At 38.2% G+C, this 22,525-nt stretch overlaps 1 long non-coding RNA gene across 2 annotated transcripts; it reads right to left on the bottom strand.

The window, feature by feature from the left end:
• Window positions 1-17,258: 17,258 nt before the first annotated feature.
• On the bottom strand, window positions 17,259-21,423 carry LOC149313986 (uncharacterized). Of its 2 annotated transcripts, XR_016281104.1 has the most exons (4): window positions 20,768-21,423; window positions 19,063-19,168; window positions 18,618-18,739; window positions 17,259-18,055 (listed from the first exon to the last, which is right to left on the bottom strand). It is a non-coding gene; the product is annotated as an uncharacterized LOC149313986 (long non-coding RNA). The 2 variants fall into 2 exon arrangements; XR_016281103.1 differs by lacking the exon at window positions 20,768-21,423 and having other exon boundaries at window positions 19,063-19,947.
• Between the last annotated feature and the right edge of the window lie 1,102 nt (window positions 21,424-22,525).

Genomic DNA, 22,525 nt, shown 5'->3' with positions numbered 1-22,525 from the left:
TGGTAAAGCTGAAAATAAACAAACTAGTCAACCTTTCTACCTAAAGCTAATCTTGCTTCCCTGTACTCCTTCCGTTTTATCATCAGCATGCTTGAATATCACAGCTAGTTAAGGTATAAACAGATAACAAAGAAACAAAAATACTGGACACAGACCTATTTTTGACAGGACCCTTTGTGATAATGTCCAACTTTGAGTGCATGTAAAACTCTTTGAGACATCACAATAACAGTGCCTTTACCATCTACACCTGCACCACTCGCCTTAGATGGCTTCTTCTCATTCACTGAGTCTATGAGCACATGCCAGATTACATTTGTGCTGGTCTGTGTTGTTGCAAAGAGGTGAAATCTTGTTGGCATAACCACAGACTCTGGACGACTGGGCCATTGTATTTTCATAGGCACTAGTGTACTTTCCCAGGGTACTTCTGCCAGTTGGCACCCTCCATGATGACATGATAGAAAAGGCAGACAAAGGACAACAGCTGCAGCTAAATCAACATCAGCAACAGTTTGGTCAGGCTGCTGTAGTATATCCATTCTAGAAACACCTCCCCATGACCCTGACACAGAATCAGACTATGTCAAAGGCTTTCCCCCATAACCAATAATACATTTTAAAAGGCAACATGAAATTATATATATATTACACAAAGTGTATTGGTTTTCTTTAAGGTGAAAAGACAAAACAAAACTCAGAATAGTGAAAATTAAACATATCTAAGTAGTCATGTAGCTCTTGTCATGCCAGCAATCTATGACCTATTAAAAGTCAGGCATCTTGAACCAATTCTCTAGATAATGACAGCCCATCTGTCACCTAAAAATATGAAGGCCCAGATTAAAAAAACAATAAGAGAAAACTATGGGGGTCAGTTAATATACTATTTATTTTATTATTTTTATAGACTGCATCTGCCCTCCAGAAATAATCCAATTTAACACCACTGCTACAGAATTCTGGGAACTGTAGTTTTGTGAGACATACAGCCTTCTGTGTCAGAGAGCTCTGGTGCCACAACAAACTACAGTTCCCAGAATTCCATAGCATTGAGCCATGGCACTAAAAGTAGTGTCAACCTGGATTATTTCTGCAGTGCGGCTGCAGCGAAAATGAAATTATACATAATACATTTGATGTTCCTATAGCAGCAGTGTGACTTCCAATCTGTTCTTTCCACTATTAATTTTTAATTGTTTCCAGGAAAAAACAGGAAAAAAATTATCTGTAAGATACACAGCTTTCTATGATTGTTTATTTGAGTCTTGCATTGGCCACCAGGAGATGCTGCAGAGCCTGCTGTACTAAACTGACTGCTTCACTACTGAACTTGCTTAGAGTGGTTGTTATGTTTCATCAGTGGAGAGAAAAAACTTGACCTGTCACAACATGTCACCTGAATTGCCAATGGACTTCATCTCATTACAAGACTGATCAAACACAGGAAATGATATGTTATATGCTTCAGCAACACTCTCCAATGAGTGAGTAATTCTCCAATCACAAATTCCAAATTACAATACATAAATTGGCCATTTGTTTTAAGGGTGCTCACCAAGGGTCCGGCATGGTCCTGATGCTATGCTTCTAGCAGAAACTGGCAGTGGATATTGGTACCCAGTGCAAACTACAGCAAGTTCTAAGGTTTCACTGATCAACCCACACATTCTTTGAACATTTCAGACACACTGGAAATGTTCCACCTAAGGTGGAAATTTACAGGAGAGACACCCAGAAGGAGAGCAGAAGAGACACATGTTTGAAAAGGCTAGACTGAGTAATACAGAACATTGGACTAAAGAGATGTGAGACACAGGCCCAGTGGAGATTGTTCTTTGCTAAAGGGAACTGCAGCAAGTGTTTGGGGTTTTAAAGTGTGGGAGACAGAAGAAGGAAGGAGAGATAGACTTATCAAGGAATCATACAATGAGAAACCAAAACAATTTGGATTGAGAGCTAATAGATTGAAACAAAGGCTTAAACAAGACATATCTCTCTGGGACAATACTTACTAATAACAATTTTGATTGCTCAGAGAAACAATTCTTATTTTAGCTCATCTCTGTAATCTTCTTCCACACTGAGATCAAGATTAATAATTATTTTGTTTTCATTACAATTATGAATGAATTCAGTTGGGGAGTAATGAAACGTCTTCTTTTAAATCTGAAGAAGTATGTCACTCTGTCGGGTTAAAATGTAAAGAGCAACCTGAATTTGAGGTTCCCTTCCATGTATACAATGATGATCACTAGCTGAATACAGAACAGGAATAGTGACAGATATCACAGTGGAGGAATGTAAACTATGGGTGCATGTGCCTTCAAGTTGCCTGTTAACAAGGTGACCCATTAATTTCATAGGGTTTTCTTAAGCAAGATATACTGAGAGGTGGTTGAAATATAGCCTATGGTATCTGGTATTCATTGGTAACTTCTCATCCAAGAGCTGAGCAGGACTGGCCCTGCTTAGCTTCCAAGAACAAACAGGATCTTATGCCTTTAGAGCAGTGATTCCCAAACACTGGCCTTACAGGTATTTTGGAATTTAACTCCCAGAATCCCAGACTATTGGCCAAGATGGCTGAGGCTTTTGGGAGTTGGAATCCAAAACACCTGGTAGAACTGAGTTTGGAAGTCACTGATTTAGGGTATTTAGATCCATGTAAACTAAACAGACACCTAAATATTTGGGACCTGTGTAAATTCACAGATGACATTAAATTATACAGGGTATTAAAACAAAGAAAGGAACTGTGAAATTAACTGCACTCGAGTTAACCTCGACTCATAGCAACCTTCTGGATGAGACATCTCCAAGATCCCCTGTCCTCAACTGCTCTGCTCAAGTCTTGCAGGCTCAGACCTGTGACCTCCTTGATCGAGTCTACCCGTCTGGTACATGGTCTTCCTTTCTTTCTATTGCCCTTTACCTTTCATAGCTTTTCTAATTAAGCATGCCTTCTCGTGATGTGGCTAAAGTACAACAGTCTCAGTTTGATCATCCTGGATTCCAAAGAAAGTTCAGGCTTGATTTGTTCTAGAATTCATTTGTTAGTCTTCTTGGCCATCTGCAGTATCCTCAGCACTCCTCTCCAGCACTGCATCACAAATGAACTGATTTTCTGCCTGTCTGATTTCTCCACTGGGGAATACAATGGCTTGAATTAGTCTCACTTTAGTATTCAGAGTTATAACTTTGCACTTTAGGATTTTATCTAGTTCTTTCATAGCTGCCCTTCCCAGTCCTAGTCTTCTGATCTTTTGACTGCACTCTCCATTCTGGTCAATGTTTGATCCAAGATATGGGAACTCTTTGACTATTTCAATTCTTATGTTATCTAGGAGGAATTATTGTAGATCTTCCATGGTAATTGTTTTTCCTTTCTTAAGCCTGCCTTGGCACTTTCTGCCTTAACATTCTTCAGTAATTACTCTAGGGCCTTGTTGGTTTCTGCCAATAATGTTGTGTGTCTGCATATCTTCAGTTGTTAATGTTCCTTCCCCCAATCTTCATTCCTCCTGCTTCTGAGTCTAAGCCCGCTGTGCATATGACATTTTCTGCAAACAAGTTGAATAGATGGGGTGATAATATGCAACCTTGCCTGATCCCTTTAGCGATTGGAAACCATTCTGATTCTCTGTATTTTGTTCTAACAGCAGTCTCTTCTCCTGAGTACAGGTTATGCATCAAGACTATCAGATGTTGTGGCACTCCCATTCCTCTAAGAGCAAATCCATAGTTTTCATGATCTGTGCAGTTGAAGGCATTGCTTTAGTCAAAAAAGCACATGTAGATTTTCTTCTGGAATTCCTTGGTGTGCTCCATTATCCATTGTATGTTTGCAATGTGATCCCTAGTGCCTCTTCCTTTCCTGAATTGTTATTATTATTATTATTATTATTATACTTTATTTATACAGCATTGTAGATTTACACAGTACTGTACATACAAACAATAAAATCGATAAAAATGAAACCTGCCAATGGCGTACATTCTACAAAATACATATAAAACAATCGGTAATAATACAAGATAGAATTAGATAAAAAAGCAGACAACAAATTAAAAAGATCAAATATCAAATATCAAATCAGATCTCAGCTAACACCTCTGGGATTTCTTGCTCCATGTGTGGTAGGAGTCTTTGTTGCAGAATTTTGAACACGACTGCTTACATAGGAAATTAGTGCAATTGTTCTGTAGTTATTGCAATTTTTTGTGTCTCCTTTTTTGTGAATGGGAATGTATGCTGACATCTTCCAGTCTATGAGCTACTGCTCCATATTTGGTGCCAGGTTTTAGTTAGAACTATGCTTGAATTTGTCTCTGTGGATGTTAACAGTTCAATTGGTATGTCATCTGTTCCTGGTAATTTAGTCTTCCCAATTTCTTTGAGTGCAGCTTTCACTTCATTTTCCAAAATGTGGGGTTCAGCTTTGTAGGTTTCCTCTTCATGTGTGTCATTTGTTGAAATGATAAAATTCTACACATCACTCAAGTATAGTCAGTCCATGGTAAATTTCCACTTGAAAAATAGTTGACCTACACCTTGTTTTGGGGGCTGGTTATTATGAAGTAATTTTTGCTACCACTTTGAATATGAATCATCAGGCTATGTTGTGTCCCCATTTACATGCTAAGGTGTTTATTATTGTTATATCCCATCTTTCTCCCAAAGTAGGACTCAAAGTGACTTACTACATGAATCAAAACAGAGTATGTCCAAAAACAAATAATTTATAATGATGTAGGTAGGCCATTGAAGGAAGAATGGAGTATTAGTTCTCAGTTCATGTATTTAGTACTTAGGTATCATTGACAGAATGCAAAACCTCAGATAAAATCCAACCTCTGGAGCCAATACTTCACATAAAAATACTAATCTGTGCGTGCAGATTCAGGCAATCCCACTTTTGAGCCACATATTCCAGGGACAGACAATCTGTGTCCCAACATCATCTGGAGGGCTGCAGTTCCCCTCCCTAGGCCACCATGGGATCAAGCTAATGATTTTCCTGAATTTTGCCTTCCCTGTGAAAGATACTCTACATTGTATTGTTTTGTTGGCATTGTTGCTGCTGTTGCTTCTCTTTTTAAATTCAGATCTTGCCATTTATACCATATATGTTTAATAAAAAGTTGACAATATCCCCTTTGACAAGGACGTCAAGTCATGTTTGACTATAGGGGGCAGTGCATACCTCCATTACTAAGCCAAAGAGCCAGCATTGTCAAGACAACTCTGTGATCACGTTGCCGGCATGACTGAACAAAATTCTATTACCTTCCCACCAAAGTGGTACCTGTTTATCTACTTGCACTTTTGCATGCTTTCAAATTGCTAGGTTGGCAGAAGCTGGGACTAGTGACAGGAGCTCACTCCTTCCCATGGCACCTGAGCCTTGAATTGCTGACCTGCTGATCTTGCAATCGTCAGAGTCAGCATCTTAACCACTGAGCCACTGTATCCTTTTGATATCTTTAATACAGAACAGTAAAAATAAAAAGCATTTGCTGTGGATGGAGAGCAGTGCCATATCTGTAAATAATGCTTCCGTTCCTCATACCAGACAGCACTGTGCCTACATGTTACTCCTAAAGGGGAAGAGTCAGGCTGTATTTCCTGCCCAAGAACCCTAAATTTGATTGGTCAATTCAGCAGGTCCACGGTTTGTTTACAATAATTTGTTCAGTGCCATTCCTTTCCCACATGTGACATTCTAAACCTCTCCAAACACAACAGGGGATTAGCAGTCAATATTGATGGAGGTTGGTTCTTAAAGATTGGTTCAGTTAGAAAGTCTGTGTATTCCATTGTAAGCCCCCTGGGGCCCTTAATTCCTTTTTACCTGGCACAGAAAAGGTTCACTGACTTCCAGCCATCAGAATGAAACAAATTGCCCTTTGAGTCATGATGGCCTCTTGAAACCAAATAATGTGTAATCAAGGTGTTAAGTCAAGAGCATGTCTTTGCTTGTAGAAAGGTGAACTTCTTATCTTCCTAGCAGGCTAAGCATGATGCTAGTTGGGCTGAAAAATGTACTGGAGAAAAACTTATTTTCTAATATGATAAAAGAAGCTGTATTTACAGTTTGTGAAGATATAAAAAGCAAACTAGATTCCCTGTGACATTTGGCAACTCCCCACCCTGGTGTGTAGGCTTCAACACACTAAAAGGATATGATGGAAACCAGGGACTTAGGGAGAAATTATCTTCCCAGCATAAAGAAATAGAATTTTATAAACACTTTATTATTATTATTATTATTATTATTATTATTATTATTATTATCCCACTTTCCTCCCAGTACAGGGATTCAAGGCACCTAACAAAGTTTAAAATAGTCCAAGTTAAAACAGTACAAAGCATTAAAAATACAAAGTTTAAAAAACAATTAAACAGTTTCAAAAAGTTAAAAATATTATATGTTCAAATTTACATTTCAAAAGCTCTTTATAAAACTCTTACAGCATCCATGTCAGCGTGAGAAAGCCTGGTGGCATAAAAATGTTTTTATCTGTCACTGAAACAAAAGCAGAGAAGGAGCCAACCTGGCCTCTCTAGGGAGGGAATTCCAGAGCCTGGGAGCAGCTTTATGTCATTCATTCTTATTTTACCACTGTGTGAATATTGGAAAAGATTGGTTCATTTGATTCCAATCTTGTCACAAGTTGAGTAGAAGAAGTCACAAAATACTTTTAATGTGGGGAATGTCACTGTAGTTTGGGGCTTTTCTTCAACTCCTTCCTACCAAAGCCACAGGTATTAGGCCCCATAGACCGAGGCAAGGGCCATTTGGCTCTCCATCCTACATGACCAATGATCAGGAATGATGACCATTGTAGTTCATCATAGATTCCACTTGTGCGATAGGTGCCTCTCAAATTTTGCTGTTTATATTTCATCTTCATGAAAGTAGCATGTGCTGCATTTGAACAGGGATGTTATGAAGTACATCACCATGTGTATGCTTTGTTTGCATAAAGGAAATATATAAAGAATTATTCGGGGGGAATTCACAGTTAAACTTTCTCTGCTAGTTGTAGTCCTATCCCCTACTGCAGGGGTAGGCAACCTGCGGCCCGCGGGCTGGATGCAGCCCGGCAAGGCCTTGGAACCGGACCCAGCCCGGTCCTGCCGCCGATTGCCGCCGGGGCCTTTGGCGTCTCGCGCGAGGGGCATGGTGGGGCAATTGTCTATAGAAGCCTCAGAAACATGCATTTATCTTAACATTTTTTTAAAAATCAGCATTTTTTTTCGTGTGTCCTCCATTTTTTATTTAAAAAGTGCCCTCCATTTGAAAATTTTGTCCTACATTTGTCCCAGTTTATTTATTTATTTAATTAAAAAAAAAAATCTAATTATTTATTTTTTGGCTTCGGCCCCCCAGTTGTCTGAGGGACAGCAACCCGGCCCCCGGCTCAAAAGGGTTGCCTACCCCTGCCCTACTGCCTATGGTATTGAACTCAGGGAAACATTGCCAAGTAGATGCAAATAGGATTGCTCTGTTCGTCCAATGATTATGCTTTTATTTTTGGAAGTAGAAAGTATACTTCAGGGTAAAAAAATTAATCCAGGGATAGCAGCCAATAGTTCAAACAGGCATTGGAAGGAATAGTTCAAAACTGCTTTAAAAAAAGAGAGAACGTTTGTATGATTAGTACCTAAAATTATATACAGTGGGCCCTCCCCTTACATGAGGTATCCATTCTGGATCCCCCTGCATAAGGGGAAATCTGCGTGTGCTGGAGCTGAGCCCATGGCGCAGTGCGGCACAGCAGCACATGTGTGCCACAGGCACGTGCTCCATTACTTCTTCCGGGGCACGCGAGGGGTGAAAGCCAAGTATGCTGCGTAAAACGTGGCACACTGTACCTTTTGTTTTAAGGTGTCTTGAGTTTTCTAAAAGACAGGATTTTAATCTGTTAAGAAGTAAATGCACTAAAGATACACTGCACTTGGCTTATTACTACCATTCTATGATTTTGAATTTATGACAAAAATCTCCAAGGTATCACAGCTTTACCTCACTTCAAATTTCTTATGTAAGGATATGCAAACATAATAAACACAACAACAATTAGTTTTCTTTTACCCATACAAAAAAATTCAGGCCCTCTGTATTTATTGTGTGCAATCTGTTTCTTTGAGTTCTATCAGTCTTGAGGAAGTTTGTCTGTAGTCTCCTTTGTGACTGATGTTAATAAAAATCCCAATAAAGAAATGGTTTAAGCAGCAGTCACCTGTCAAAGATTTTTCTATATTAACTAGTACCTGAAAATCAATGTGTTGTGTGAAACATAAAATTACTTTTTTGGAATATATCTTCCAGAATCCCCAGAATCCAATTTTATCAAGTGCTGACAAACACTGTACTAGAAGCTCCTGTAGAAAATTTCTTCTGAAGACTTCTCAAATCCTCATTTGCTTTTTCAAACCACAAAATACTTCCTGGAAATCTCCAGGAGGCCATACCCTAACGTTTTCTCCAGAATGAAAGCGTAGGCAAAATTATGCAACAGGAAATTATAATTCTCCTTGTTGGTATTCATTTAATGAAAATTTCACATAAAATTCCACTGAATGTTCAAGTGCCCACAACTTAATTCATACATTGATTGCTCACTGGTACAGGAAATATAGGCGAGACTGAATGAGTAACTCTTCAGACAGAGAGATGTAAAATTCCATGGTTATTACAGATAGGGAGAAATAAGTCTTATGGGTGAATTAATTCTATATAGAATCAGGCTTCCATCTAAGCTATTCTCAATATTATAACATGTTAGGGCCTGTTTGCTCAAGGTATCTGGGCTGCTCATTTGTACAGAGTAAACATTGCTCCAATATTCAGTAATACCAACAGTGCAGCTAATACAATGCTGTCTCATTGAAGGACAGAGGCTCTCCAGTCTTTCCTGGATGTGCTACCTGAGCTGGATCCAGGATGCACTTGAATCCACTTGGGCCCTCTTAATGTCCTTTATAATGCATACACTAAACCATGCTCTGTCACTGAATTGTAACTCTCTTAACAAGCCCTTAACAAGCATGTCTGATTTTGTATACTGCCAAGATGTACAGGGTTGCATTAAGGACTTGAGTGCTGCAGTAACTGATTTGACTGGGAGACATTTTGGAACCAGATATACCAGGATGCTAAAGAGAAGTCTCAGGTGCTTAAGAACAATTAACAACTTGCTGGTAAAACCTATACCCAGATTGCATAGCAATGAAAGCAACATGGTTGCTTTTGACTGAGAGATATAGATTAAACATTCCATTTGCATCTGCATATATTATACATCCTGTTTTCAGAATGTTCTTGATCTATACTTTCTAGACTCGCTAGAGTTTTAGCAGGGACATAGCCAGGATTTTGGGAAGGAGGGGCCAGACTAAGTGCCACCATTATAATGGGGCTTGGCCAGCACACACCATACATTGTATCTAAAGGAAGGGGGGTCCGGACCCCACGGACTCCCCCTTGGCTACGTCCCTGGTTTTAGTATCTCATTGTTTCCCTATCCCTGTTATTTGACCCTTCTCCTATTCATTTTTCCCATCCCTTGGCTATGATCTTTCATACACACTTGAAGATGTTAGATGTGCATCATATATTAAGATCAGCAGCTGAACTTCAGTTTACAACACTGTAAGACAAGGAACTAGCAGCATATTATTACTTGGAATTGTTAAATACATAAATATCTAAGACTGTATGCTTAAACAATAAAAATATATAACCATGCTGCTGTTTTAAATGGATGTACATCACTTATTTCTCAGTAATGCTCCTGCACTGGAACAGAATACCACCCCACAGTAAGTATGAAGCTACATACTATTATGGTAGGTGGAAAGGTGACACCATTTATTCATAGTTATGGATCATATTATTATTATTATTATTATTATTATTATTATTGTATTTATACCCCGCTCTTCGGCCCTAAAGACTATCAGAGCAGCTTACAATTATTATTTTAAATTAGACAGTTAATTAGAAATAATGAAATAATGTGTGGTTCTTTTTCAAGCATAAACATAATATCTGGACTTTGTTATTATGGTTGTGCCTTCAAGATGTTTCTGACTCATGGTAACGCTAAGGAGATTATCACACACGAATATCCCCAACAGGATAGACACGCGTTTAATCATCAATGATGGATCTTACCACACCATTCCATATTCAGGCCGTAGACAGGCCATATGCATCCTGAGCTGATCCCATGGCTTTTCAAGAATGGTATACATGCCGCACGTTTGCCAGCACAGTGCTATAGGATACATTTTGTAGGAAGGAAATGGCAAACTACCTCTGCCTCAGAAAACTTTCTGAAATTCATGGGGTTACTGTCAACAGGCAACCTGAAGGAACATTCAGAGTTGCTGTATGTCCCAAGACTGAAGAAAAGGTAGGAAATACATAGAAAAATATATAATATGGAAAAAATATATATTAAGCCTGACATTTTTTGGTCATACTGCTGAATATTCCAGAATTTATTTTCATGGTGAACATATGAATGTGTACTAACATAACTGCATGCAAAATTCAAAGACATAGCCATGTTCATCTGGATCAGTATGTAAAGTGATCTTGTAGCACCTTTGTGAATGACAGAAAGAAAAAAGTTGGTATCATAAGGTTTTTCAGATTTAATACTTCCTCAGATGCATGGAGTGAAGTGCCTAGGAACAGACCTTAATAAGTTGGCTGTGTGTGTCAATAGAAGTAGATATGCAAAACTTGTGGGTATGGTGATGCGGTGACAAGTTGAGTTTTGATGGTGGTTTTGGGTGGGTCAAAGGCGGGAGGAAGGATGTTGCCTAAAGCCAAGGTGAGTGGATAACCACGTGAATGGTAGTGGGAGTTATTGGAATGTAGAGTGATACTGGCTAGGAGCCAGAAAGGACAGGTGATGAACTGGCTAAGAGACCCTTCATGAGGCTAGGATGCTAACAAACATTATAATTAATGTGTATTTTATCCATAATTGTAATGTTTTATTAGTTTTATATATCTATTGCAGATTTTTTCTTGTACTGTTTTTCTTGTACACCGCTATGATCTATTTGGAATAGCGGTTTATAAATAAAACGTATTATTATTATTATTATTATTATTATTATTATTATTATGTGCGTGGTATGCCTGGAAACCATTGCCTCTCCTTACCCACTGTCAATGGAATGGAGTTTGTTGATATATTCCAATTCTGCTGTTTCTCTTTACAGTCTTCCTTTTTAGATTTTTTTGTTCAACGATGAATGTTATGAGGTCCAAGATGGAATATCCAGGGAGACTGAAGTGTTCTGCAACTGGTTTTTGTGTATCCCATTCCTAATACCTGATTTATGTCCATTTATCTTGTGGCACAGAGACTATCCTGTTTGCCCAATATAGAGTGCTGAAGGGCATTGTTTACAGTTTATGGCATATATCACTTTAGAGGATGAACAAGCGAAACTGATATTGTGAGTGATATGCTCGGGTCCTATGATGATATTTCCTGGGTAGATGTGTGGGCAGAGTTGGAATTCGGTTTTGTGAAAGTCTTGTTCTCATCTCCCCATCCATGTTGTGTGTCCTCCTGTAGCAAAGTAACCATTTGAGGTTGGGAGATTGTATGTAAAGGCCTTCCAACAAGAGTCCTTGAGAGCATAGCCTTATTGTCTGGAATATGTTGTAGTTCATTGATGATACATCTGGGTGGTCTCAGTTGGGAGCTGTATGTGACCGGTCACGGGGCTCTGACAATAACAATAACAACCATTATTATTATTATTATTATTATTATTTGATGTCTTCAGTCTGTTCTGCAACAGATCTGTTAGTTTTCTCTTTCTCTCAGTCTCAATGGTGCTACAAGATCCCTTTGCCTAATTGCATGCAGTCATGCAAATGAAGAGATATAAAAAACTAATATAAAAAGAGCCTTGATTTAAAAATAAATATTCTCTATACACGAGACTGTAAAACAACTCATGACAGTTTTGTGTACAGTTACTTTGGAACCAGCCACATTGAATATAGGGACTCATCCTTCTTAGGAAAAATGCTGCACTATGATTAAAAGTTTGTTAGTCTGTGATGCTGTATTCTGCTCCTATTTTTCACATATAACTTGTTAATGTTTCACAGTCTGTGAATAACATCTAGCAGTGACTGTATAAATCACAGAGATTAATTATAAATATGAATAGCATTCCTAGGACACTAGCACAACCCATATACCAATATATTAAATGCCATGTTTAAGAAAAGATACGCATTGTGAACTATATCAGCAAAAATCCCCCAAAAGGTAGCTGCAAAACTAGAATGTCTGTAGATTTCTAGCAGAGATATAGCTCAAGAACAGATCTGTATCTGACAGACAAAAGAGGTTGAAGGTAAAGAATCCCTTCAAGGGTGTGCCTCTAGCATCTCCTTATTTTCCCTCTTCTCATGCGAATCAATAAGCATTGCCATCTTGGCTTGCAACCAGTTTCCCCCTATTTCTGACTCAACTCCAGCAGCAGAGCGACTAACATCCAAAAAGAACACATTTTCTTTCATGCTCTGTGCAGTTTCCTATTGATGTCAATGATGCCTCAGTGAGCCCTGCATGAGAAATACAATGAAAGACAGATCACAGGATTTGGCTTGGTTTGCATCTGGCAGAGGACCAGTGCTGCATTCATCTCCACTGAAGCTACCAACGGGACTTAAGATGTGAGAATGTGCAGTTGTTTTTTTTTAATCATATGTCTTAACTGTAATGGAGGAAGGTCATTCTTTGAATTGGGTCATACCTGAGGAGGATTTCCGTGCAATATTTTCCTCAGGTACAAATGAAATGAGTAATGTCAAGGAATCCAGCCTTTGGTGATGTTTTGACCTTTGCTAAAGTTTTCAGTCTCCTGTTTCTAAGGTAAACTTCGTGAATCCCTAGCCTAATGGAATTTTTGATGTCTAAACCATTAACGTTTTGGCTGAAACCAATTAGCATACATATAAAAAGTTTAATCCTATTTCAGAATGCACAAAACAAAATTGAATGCCTTATATTGAGGATAATTTTGTTTCTTCACACTGTTGTTGTTCTGTGCCTTTAAGTCAACTCTAACTTAACCCAACTCTTGCATCTATTTACAGCATCTATTTACAAGAGGTTTGCCATTGCTATCCTCTAAGGCTGAGTGAGCGTGACTTGCCCAAAGTCACCCAGTGGGTTTCCATGGTTGAGCAGGAATTTGATCTCTGGTTTCCTGGAGTCCTAGTCCAATGCTCAGACCACTATATTGCATCGGTTCTATTCTTTCACACTGCTCTTTTATATATTGCTGTCACTGAGAGGAAAGATGCAGGCCTAAGTCCAATGTAACTGGAATGCAGCCAAAATAAAAGATGTCACACCTTCAAAAGGCACACAAACTAGTGTTTAATACAAGGTGCTAAAATACTAGGCATGAGGCAGAAAGGATGATTCACAATAAAGATTTTTTTAAATGTCACCATCAACAGAGCATACCCAGAGAAAATTTCTTACCAGAAGACTACACTGTACTTAGACTGTGGGTTTCACTGACAATGATGTTATTTTTCAACATGTGTTACATGATAGTATGTAGAAAAAGCAAAGTAGTTGTGTTGACTGTTAGAAAAATACATTAATTGGGATTGGTGTTATACCTTTATTAAGCCAAACAACTGGGAACAAATATGCACAGGCGTTGGAGATCTCCAGACCTCTGCATGAGGCAAGATGTTACAGTGTATAAAAAGACGGATCAAGTATACAGATGTTTTTGTAACATCTTGCCTCATGAGGAGATATTGAAAATTTGCAGATAATTGGCTAGCCCAGTACGGTCAGAGCCATCACTAGGGCGATGGGGGGGGGGGGGGGGAATTCAGACTGCACCAGATGACACCCAAAGGGTGGAGTTACACCCCTGTTCCTTTGCTGGAATTAGATGACTCTTTTCATAAGTTATTACGAATCCGTGCCCTTCTAAACACTGGATATCCCACTTGAGGTTCAGCACTGCCATTTTAGTGATCTCTTGATGATACTTGATGTTGCCTCAGAAATGCTATTACTGGCACAACAACCTTGTTGAAAATCCTTGGGACCAAAGCTAGACCAAACAGCAGGGCCCTGAATTAGAAGTGACATTTCCATATTTGAAGCGGAGGAACTCTCTGAAATCTGGATGCGTTAGAAATGCAAATATGCTGTCCTTAAATCCACAGAAATTAAATAATCACCCAATTCCAAATTGTCCAAAATGGTGACCAATGGAGCTTGACAGACAGGTCACATGAGGCACACCCTGCCTCTGCCCACAGGCCAGCATGACACGCTGCACCACACAGAATGCGGTGTCATGGCACTCCTCTGGTGTTGCATCTAGATGAAGCAGCATCAAAGGAGCGTGAAAAGCCACAAGCTGGCAGCTATGGCACCCTTTCCAGAATGCAAAAAAGAGCCACTTTTTGCAGCTCCTTTTTGTGCCATGGGAAGCAGGGATCAGAGCCATGGTGTGCGGTTGCTACAGCCCCAATCCGGCACAGATAGAGGCAGCTGCAGGCTGTCCCTTAGGGGTGATTTGTACAGCCCCAAAGTCTCCACGTTGAACAATATATATTGGACAAACCTATTGAGAAATTCCAGGCCCAGATATTGTATTTAGGAACAGTGAAAAATAGAGAACATACCCCTTGGTATCTCTTGTTTCTTGGAATTTCTTCTGCGTCTAATAAATGAAGTATTTTGCCCATTCCTTCAGCCATACAAAGCATTATAGTGCAATTCAGTATTAGGAAGTCTGAGACCACACCTTTCTTTAGTATCCAGCATTGTTTTTATTCTGGGTTTCCTTGCCTGCCAAACAGGCAAAAAGTGAAAATCTGGAAATTCTTTTGACCATTGCATAAAGGGCATTCCATTTCATACAGTGCGGATCATTTGAACAAAAATAATCACAGCTTAAGGATTTCTCAGCAATAAAGCCAAGTGGCTCTCCACAGTCAGGTTTGAACTGAGGAGTACTCCTAGAATACATTCCTGCTCTATCAAAGGGAGAGCCAGCTCCCCAAAATAAGCTGTCTGCCTAATTCCCAGGATTCAGCAGACTCCATTTTGTCCAGCCAAACACTGCCTCTAAACATTAGCCCAGGACTTGAACAATCTCTCTCATCTCAGATGGAATGGAGAAATAGGCCCAGAGGCAAAGGCAAACCACCTCTGGGAATTTATTGATGGAGAAAACCCTATGAAATTAATGAGATTGTCATAAATAGCCAGGTGGTTTAAAGGCACATACATGCACATTAGCACTGGAGACAAAACTGAACCTTCCCGAACATCAGAGCATGACTGAAAAGTCTCCCAATACTACTGTCTGACAGCCACTTTGAAGAAAGGTGCAGAAATATTGCCTATATTGTCTACCCAGCCCATGATATTCTGGAAGATACCATGGTCAACTGTATTGAAAACCCTATTAGTATTTATAAAAGTGAAAATGGAATATATTGTTGAACATTATTATTAACATTTGCAGTCTAATGGGAATTAAATAAAACTCATTTTCCACAGATTTGTCCATTGGTATGCCTTTCTTTATTTGTAATAAGTAACTTAGTAAAAAATACAATTGACTAAATATGTCCACACAAGTTCAGAACATGCCAGTGGCAAATTTCATCAGGCAATGCACAGCCTAGTGGAAACAAGTTGTCAATTTTAAATCAGCTTGCAAAGCTAAGCTACAGTATTTTTAAAGGCATCTGAGTTTTCAGCACCATTATATTGCAGTGAAGCAATATGCAGTCTGATGTGTTTTGAAGTTGTTACGGGTATGTGAATATCCATAATTAAATTTGCTACATTTGCACCTCACTTTCTGCTGCACACAGTGCTCCAACCATTTTGCCTTAGCCCTGCAAACCAGATCACATGGAGTAGAAGTGATTAGCCAAAGACAAAAACCAATCAGTACATTTCAGAGCAAAGCAGAGGACTGAACCTGGTTTTGCACACCCAGATCCATCAACAGTCAAGCTGCTTCAACCATAGGGGTCTCATTAATTTTTATTACTAACTACTGCCAGATGGTTAATAGAATTTGCACTGTATGGAGACGTGAAGCCAAATATGTTGGATTTTTTTTTTTAAAAAAAAAAGCTTAGACACAACATTGCAGCGATGGAAAGAGATCATTTATAATTTCTTAAATTTCATTGAATTAAACATTGTTCTTTTTTGGACTTAAAGGGTCTTATGAAGAAAAGGTTAAATATTTTCATCTTCAGAAGTAGAAGACATCTATTTAGTAAAGCTCCAAGAGGGGTATGAGCATTGCATTCTATATTCTGGTCTTTTAATTATTTATCAGATTTATAAAACATAATGTCTGCCCACAAGGCGCATGGAGCTATGTACAATGAAAACATTTCTTATCTTATGTTATTCATTTGGACTACTTCTTTATTTCTTTTGACCTGAAAGGGAATTCACTGTAGTCCCTGGCTGCACAGCCTACAGGATTCATCCACAAAAGGTTAAGGCAAAACCATACCCACAGATACTGACATGCTGGTATCATAATCCAATAGAGAAACAAGAAAACTATCCACGGGGGTCAAAACAGAATCTAGTTATCTATCACCAGCAACAGCAAATAATGGTAGATGGAAGGAATTTGATTGTGATTCATCCAGTGTTATATTTGCAGCTGTAACAGCTTTATGATTTGCCTTGTTTCATGGTCATCTTGCTCATGCATTCCAGTTTGAATGGGGGGGGGGGGGGGAAGGCAGGGAATTACATTAATCAAACTACATAGGTATAATGTTCACTTATTCAGCTATTATTCACTGGTCTTTTGAGACAGCAGTCTACTGTAGCTACGTAATTACCGGTAAGTTATTACTGAAATTAGAGAACTGAGTATTTGTAACAGCAAAATTACCTAATGATCTTACAGACAGACCCTACGTTAGGCTGGAAGTAAGTTCCATTGATTTCAGTGGCTGTTATTTCCAAGGAAGATTGCAAAACTATCCTTAACATTTTATTGAAACAGCTATAATATGGAGGGCCTAAATACCATAAAAGGCACCAGATCCCATCTGATTTTGGTTTTTTAATTAATTTTTAATTTTTTAATGAAAAACGTACTAACATACAAACATCCGAAACAAACATACCAACATATTAAAATACAACACAATTATACAAAGCTCTAATCACATTTAAATACACTTTCATACTCCTCCAATAGTTAATTAAGTTTTATTCTTCATTCTTCTCTTCAGATCCCATCTGATTTTGGCAGCTAAATGGGATCAGCCCCGATTAGTACTTGTCCGGGAGACCACCAACAAATACTAGGTGTTGTGAGCTATGTTTCAGGGGAAAGAACTGGGGAAAACCTCCTCTGAGTATCTCTTGCCTAAGAAAACCCTATGGTAGGCAACACACACACATATAATTCTAACTTTTCCTGGCTTTGGAGCTGTACTCTTTGCATTTCTTCCTCTATGTCACAGTCTGTGCCTCTTGTGAAGTGGGCTTTAGGAAGAACTGATCTTCTCTCATGTCTGCATGAACAACAGAAAGGACTTCCTTGCTGAGTGGAGCATCTGCTGGTGCTGTCTCCAATGCTGCATTGAGAGACCAAGACTGTGGGCTTCCTGGAGCAACTACCTGTGATGATCTGTTCAGAGTGAAAAACTGGGCAGACAGACTTTTGGAAATGATGGGTCTGTATGAAATTCATGGTCAACAGGCAACTTGAACATGTACGCTCACACACTCACAATATGGTAGTTTCTGTTGTCTGAACACTTGTGAGCCTCAGGTGTGTCCAATGCAAGGCCAGCTGAATACACAGTACAGCATCTTACTATGTTTATTCTTGATTGTAACCTCTGGGGAGAGGCGGGCTATAAATAAATCCTCCTCCTCCTCCTCCTCCTCCTCCTCCTTGGGGAATGTGGTGGAGTCTCCTTCTGCACAGGTTTTTAAAGATATGCTGGATGGCCATCTGTCAGAAGGTGACACAGTAATTAATAATAACTTTAAAATTTTAAGACAAAAAGTATAGCCTCCAAAGGCCCACATCTGTCCACCCAGCTTGTGATGAATCAATACGGGGTCATGTAATGCTCAAGTAAAACATAAAAGCCTAGACAGACCATGTTATACAGTATACCTTTTCAAAGCAACAACACAAATCAAGCTCTGCAATCATGCCTAGGCAAATGAGCACTTATGCCTGAATCCCATTGAGGAGCAAGGTAGCATAAAAATCATAGTCCAAGCAGATACGCTTTCTTAGAGCTTCCATAACTGTGGTGCCTCATGCCATGAAGCACAAACATACAAACCACTCTTTTTCTCACACTGGACTTAGTGATTAGGAAGCTAATCAACTATTGTACAACAGACATGCACAAAGCCATGGCACCTATGACAAAACAACAGGATGCAGCATAACTATATATTTGGCATATATTTATGTTTTACTGTAAGTGGACAGGATTTGGGCTGTTAATGCCCACCACACATTAGCCCTAATCAATCATTACAGAGGAAGATTAACTCACCACGTAAGGGTGAGTATGGTCACACCAAGTAGTGTTGCTCACCAACACTGCACATATTATGTAGCTCCTGTTCTGACATGTTGTTTTTTGTTGTTATTATTTACTTATCTCTCACCTTTCTCCTAATATAGGGATTCAAGACAGCAAACAGCAAATTTAAAACAATGCAATTTAAAATCAATACAAAAGCATTAAAATGCATAAATATAAAATTGAAAAAACAATTGAAGAATTTTAAAAGTTAAAACGGCTACGCTTGAAAATGTAACACGTTAAAAATGCTTAAATTTTAAATTACAAAGCATTTAAAGCCCAACCCATGTCACTTTGAAAAAGTCTGACAGCACAAGAATATATGCTGTGCTAGCAGCTATAGGTAAGGAGCCTTCATGTATATGCAAGGATATTGTGAAGATGTTGCTGGCTCACTTTCATCGTGCTTTACCTTGGAAGTGGGGAATCTTTTGCCCACACAAACCTTTCCCTCTGATCTGTGGACTCTATGGCCTGTAATGCTTGTTGGAGAAACTGACTTTGCCAGAAACTGCTCCCTAAAAGTGACAAAAACACCAGAAGATTCTGGTTATGCCTCTGCAAGTTGAGTCAGAAGCAGTCTCCTCAAGACACCAGGCTGAACATCTTAAAGCAGCAGTTCCCAAAGACATATTTTGCCCATGTATCATTGCTACATAAAATGGTGCAATTGTGTGTGTACTTTATGTTTGTTGTTGTTACCTTCAAGTTGTTTCCAATTTATGGTGAGCCTAAGGCGACCCTATCATGGGTTTTTCTTGGAAAGGGTTGTTCAGAGGAGGTTTGCCACTGCCTAGCCCTGAGGCTGAGAGCATGTGATTTGCCCAAGGTCACCCCCCTGCTATCATTCCACTTTAACTGCCATGGCTGCATCCCATAGCTACACTCCCGTGTATGTTGTGTGCCTTCAAGTCGTTTTCAACTTATGGCAACCACATCATGGTGTTTTCATGGCAAGATTTGTTCAGAGGAGGTTTGTCATTTCCTTCCTCTGAAGCTGAGAGAGTGTGATTTGGCCAAGGTCACCCAGTGGGTTTCATAGCTGAGCTGGGAACTGAACCTTGGTCTCCAGAGTTGTAGTCCAACACTCAAACCACCAAGCCATGCTGACTATTATATTTACTTATGTAAACGTAAACATTATGTTTACTTAGCAATAAATCACACATAGTTAAGTAGGCTGAAAAGTGCAACTGTATACATATTTAGTCAGAATTAAACTCAGTATATCCTCCCGTAATCGTATATTACCTGAGTACAGGTTAAGTCTCTCTTATCTGGAATTCTGAAATTCAAAATATTCCAAAATCCAAAACTGTCCACATGAGTGGCTGAGATAGTGACACGTTTGCTTTTTTAAGTTTTGATAAACACAAACTTTATTTCATGCACAAAATTATTATAGATATTGCATATAAACTTACCTTCAGGTGATGTGTATAAGGTATATATAAAACATAAATGAATAACATGCTTAGACTTGGGTCAAGATATTTCATAATGTATACGCAAATATTCCAAAATCTGAAATACCTCTGGTCCCAAGCATTTTGGATAAGGGAGACTCAACCTGTAAGAGCAACTGAGAGTCGGTGTGGTGTAGTGGTTTGAGCGTTGGATGATGATAGAACAAGGTTTGACTCCTGCTCAGCAATGCACACTGACTGGGCAAGTCACACTCTCTCAGCCTCAGAGGAAGGCAGTGGCAAAAAACCCCGAAGAAACTTGCCAAGAAAACTTTGTGATCGCTTTGCTCTACAGTCACCATAAATCTGAAATGACTTGAAGGCACACAACAATAATAACAACAATTGTTTATAGGAGTACAACCTTAATATACAACTTTTTCAAGAAACTTGAGATTAAGAGTGCATCCAGGAGGCTGCCTAACAATTTAACCTTATATCTCTCTATTCAGAATTAAGCTCTTCCTCTAAGTCAAATTACTTGTACGAAATGAACTGATGGTTGGTAAATCAACCTTATTAGTTTAGTTGCTCTCCTCTACTTGGGACTACTTATCAGACTACTGAGTCAGATACTTAAGCATCTATATGCTGACTACAGTCTAAAGGGCTTCATTCAAAATATTATTAGCTATTACGTTATATTAGAACCTGTATTCTACTTGCAATGGAAGACTGGCAAGTAATAAAAGTGCCGTTTTCATTTGTGGAGCAATTCACATTCATCCCGGCTCTGCATTTCCAATTGTTGTTGTTGTTATTGTGCCTTCAAGTCATTTCCGACTTATGAAGACCCTAAAGTGAACCTATCATGGGTTTTTCTTGGCAAGATTTCATCAGAGGGGTTTTTGCCATTGTTAGCCTCCGAGGCTGAGAGAGTGTGACTCACCCAAGGGAAGTTTCAAAGGCAGAGTGGGGAATCGAACTCTGGTCTCCAGAGTCATAGTTCAGCGCTTTGCACAAGGGAAAAACAACAAGCACAAGACAACCACAATATTTAAAAAAAAAAAGCCACAAAACAACCACAACAACAAAATACCAGAACTGCTGGAACTGGAAAACCCTAGGGATCATTAACCGCATGGAAAGCAAGACTGGAAGCAAAACAAAAGATGCTTCAAAGGGGCAATTAAAAACTGAGGATCCAAAATAAAAGTGGGTAATGGAAAGGGAATACACTGACACACTCCAAAACTGATTTTCCAGGCCTCATCTTCTCCTTCCAACCAGGCGCACTGCCGAAATAAGGTAATCTGACAGCACTTTAACTGCCATGGTCCCATCCTGTGGAATCCTGGGATTTGTAGTTTGACAGAGAAGGCCAAATGCCTCACAAAACTACAAATATGCACAGCAGTTTAAATGGTGAATTTTAAAAGTGCGTTGGATATTTATGAGCGTATACCTTATTTCCCCTTTTAAATTTATGTGTGTTTCAAATGATGTCTTTTAACTGATGTTGTCTGGCTGTTAATTGTGGTTGTTCCCTGCCTCGATCCACGGGGATGGCAACAACAATAACAACAGTGATAACAACAACAACAGCAATAATAATGATACAGATTATTAATTATTGATATTATTACTATTAACAAAAATAACAATGATAATAATAACAACAATGGATATTAACATTAATATTAAATTGTTATTCCTTAAAATTATTAATAAATATATTATTATTAACAACAATGATAAAAATAACAATAAATATTAATATCATCAATAATCATGAATTATTTATTATTATGACTAAATTTATTATTAACAATAACAATAGATATTACTAACAATAATTTGTTATGAATCATTATTATGACTAAATTTGTTATTATTTAAATGACAATAACAATATATATATATATATATCACTTTTATTATTATTATTATTATTAACACCAAGATATTTAATTCATTAATTATCTGTTAATATTCATTATTATTACTACTAAATTTATTATATATATATATATATATGATAAATTTTGTAGTAATAATAATAATAATGAATAATAACAAATAATTAATAATGAATTAAATATCTTGGTGTTATTAATAATAATAAAGGTAATAATAATAATAAATACTTAATAATAATTAATATATATTGTTATTGTCACTGCTTCAACTGCCACGGCTTAATCATCATCATCATCAATTACATATCAATGATATATAATGATTAATTAATAATTATTATTAATTGATTATTTGATGTTATTACGATGATGATGATTAAGCCGTGGCAGTTAAAGCGGCGACAATAACGATAGTCATGACTTAATCATCATCATTATTATTAAAGTGGTGACGATAATAAAAATAATAACGAATAATAGACATAATATATAATAGTATGTAATATAGTATAATTATAATATAATAATATAATATGTATATATATATATA

This window comes from Sceloporus occidentalis, unplaced genomic scaffold, assembly GCF_023333645.1.
Source record: "Sceloporus occidentalis isolate IW3139 unplaced genomic scaffold, rSceOcc1.0.p SCAF_4, whole genome shotgun sequence".
In the NCBI taxonomy this organism is placed as follows: Eukaryota; Metazoa; Chordata; class Lepidosauria; order Squamata; family Phrynosomatidae; genus Sceloporus; species Sceloporus occidentalis.
This window is presented reverse-complemented; position numbering and strand designations above follow the sequence as displayed.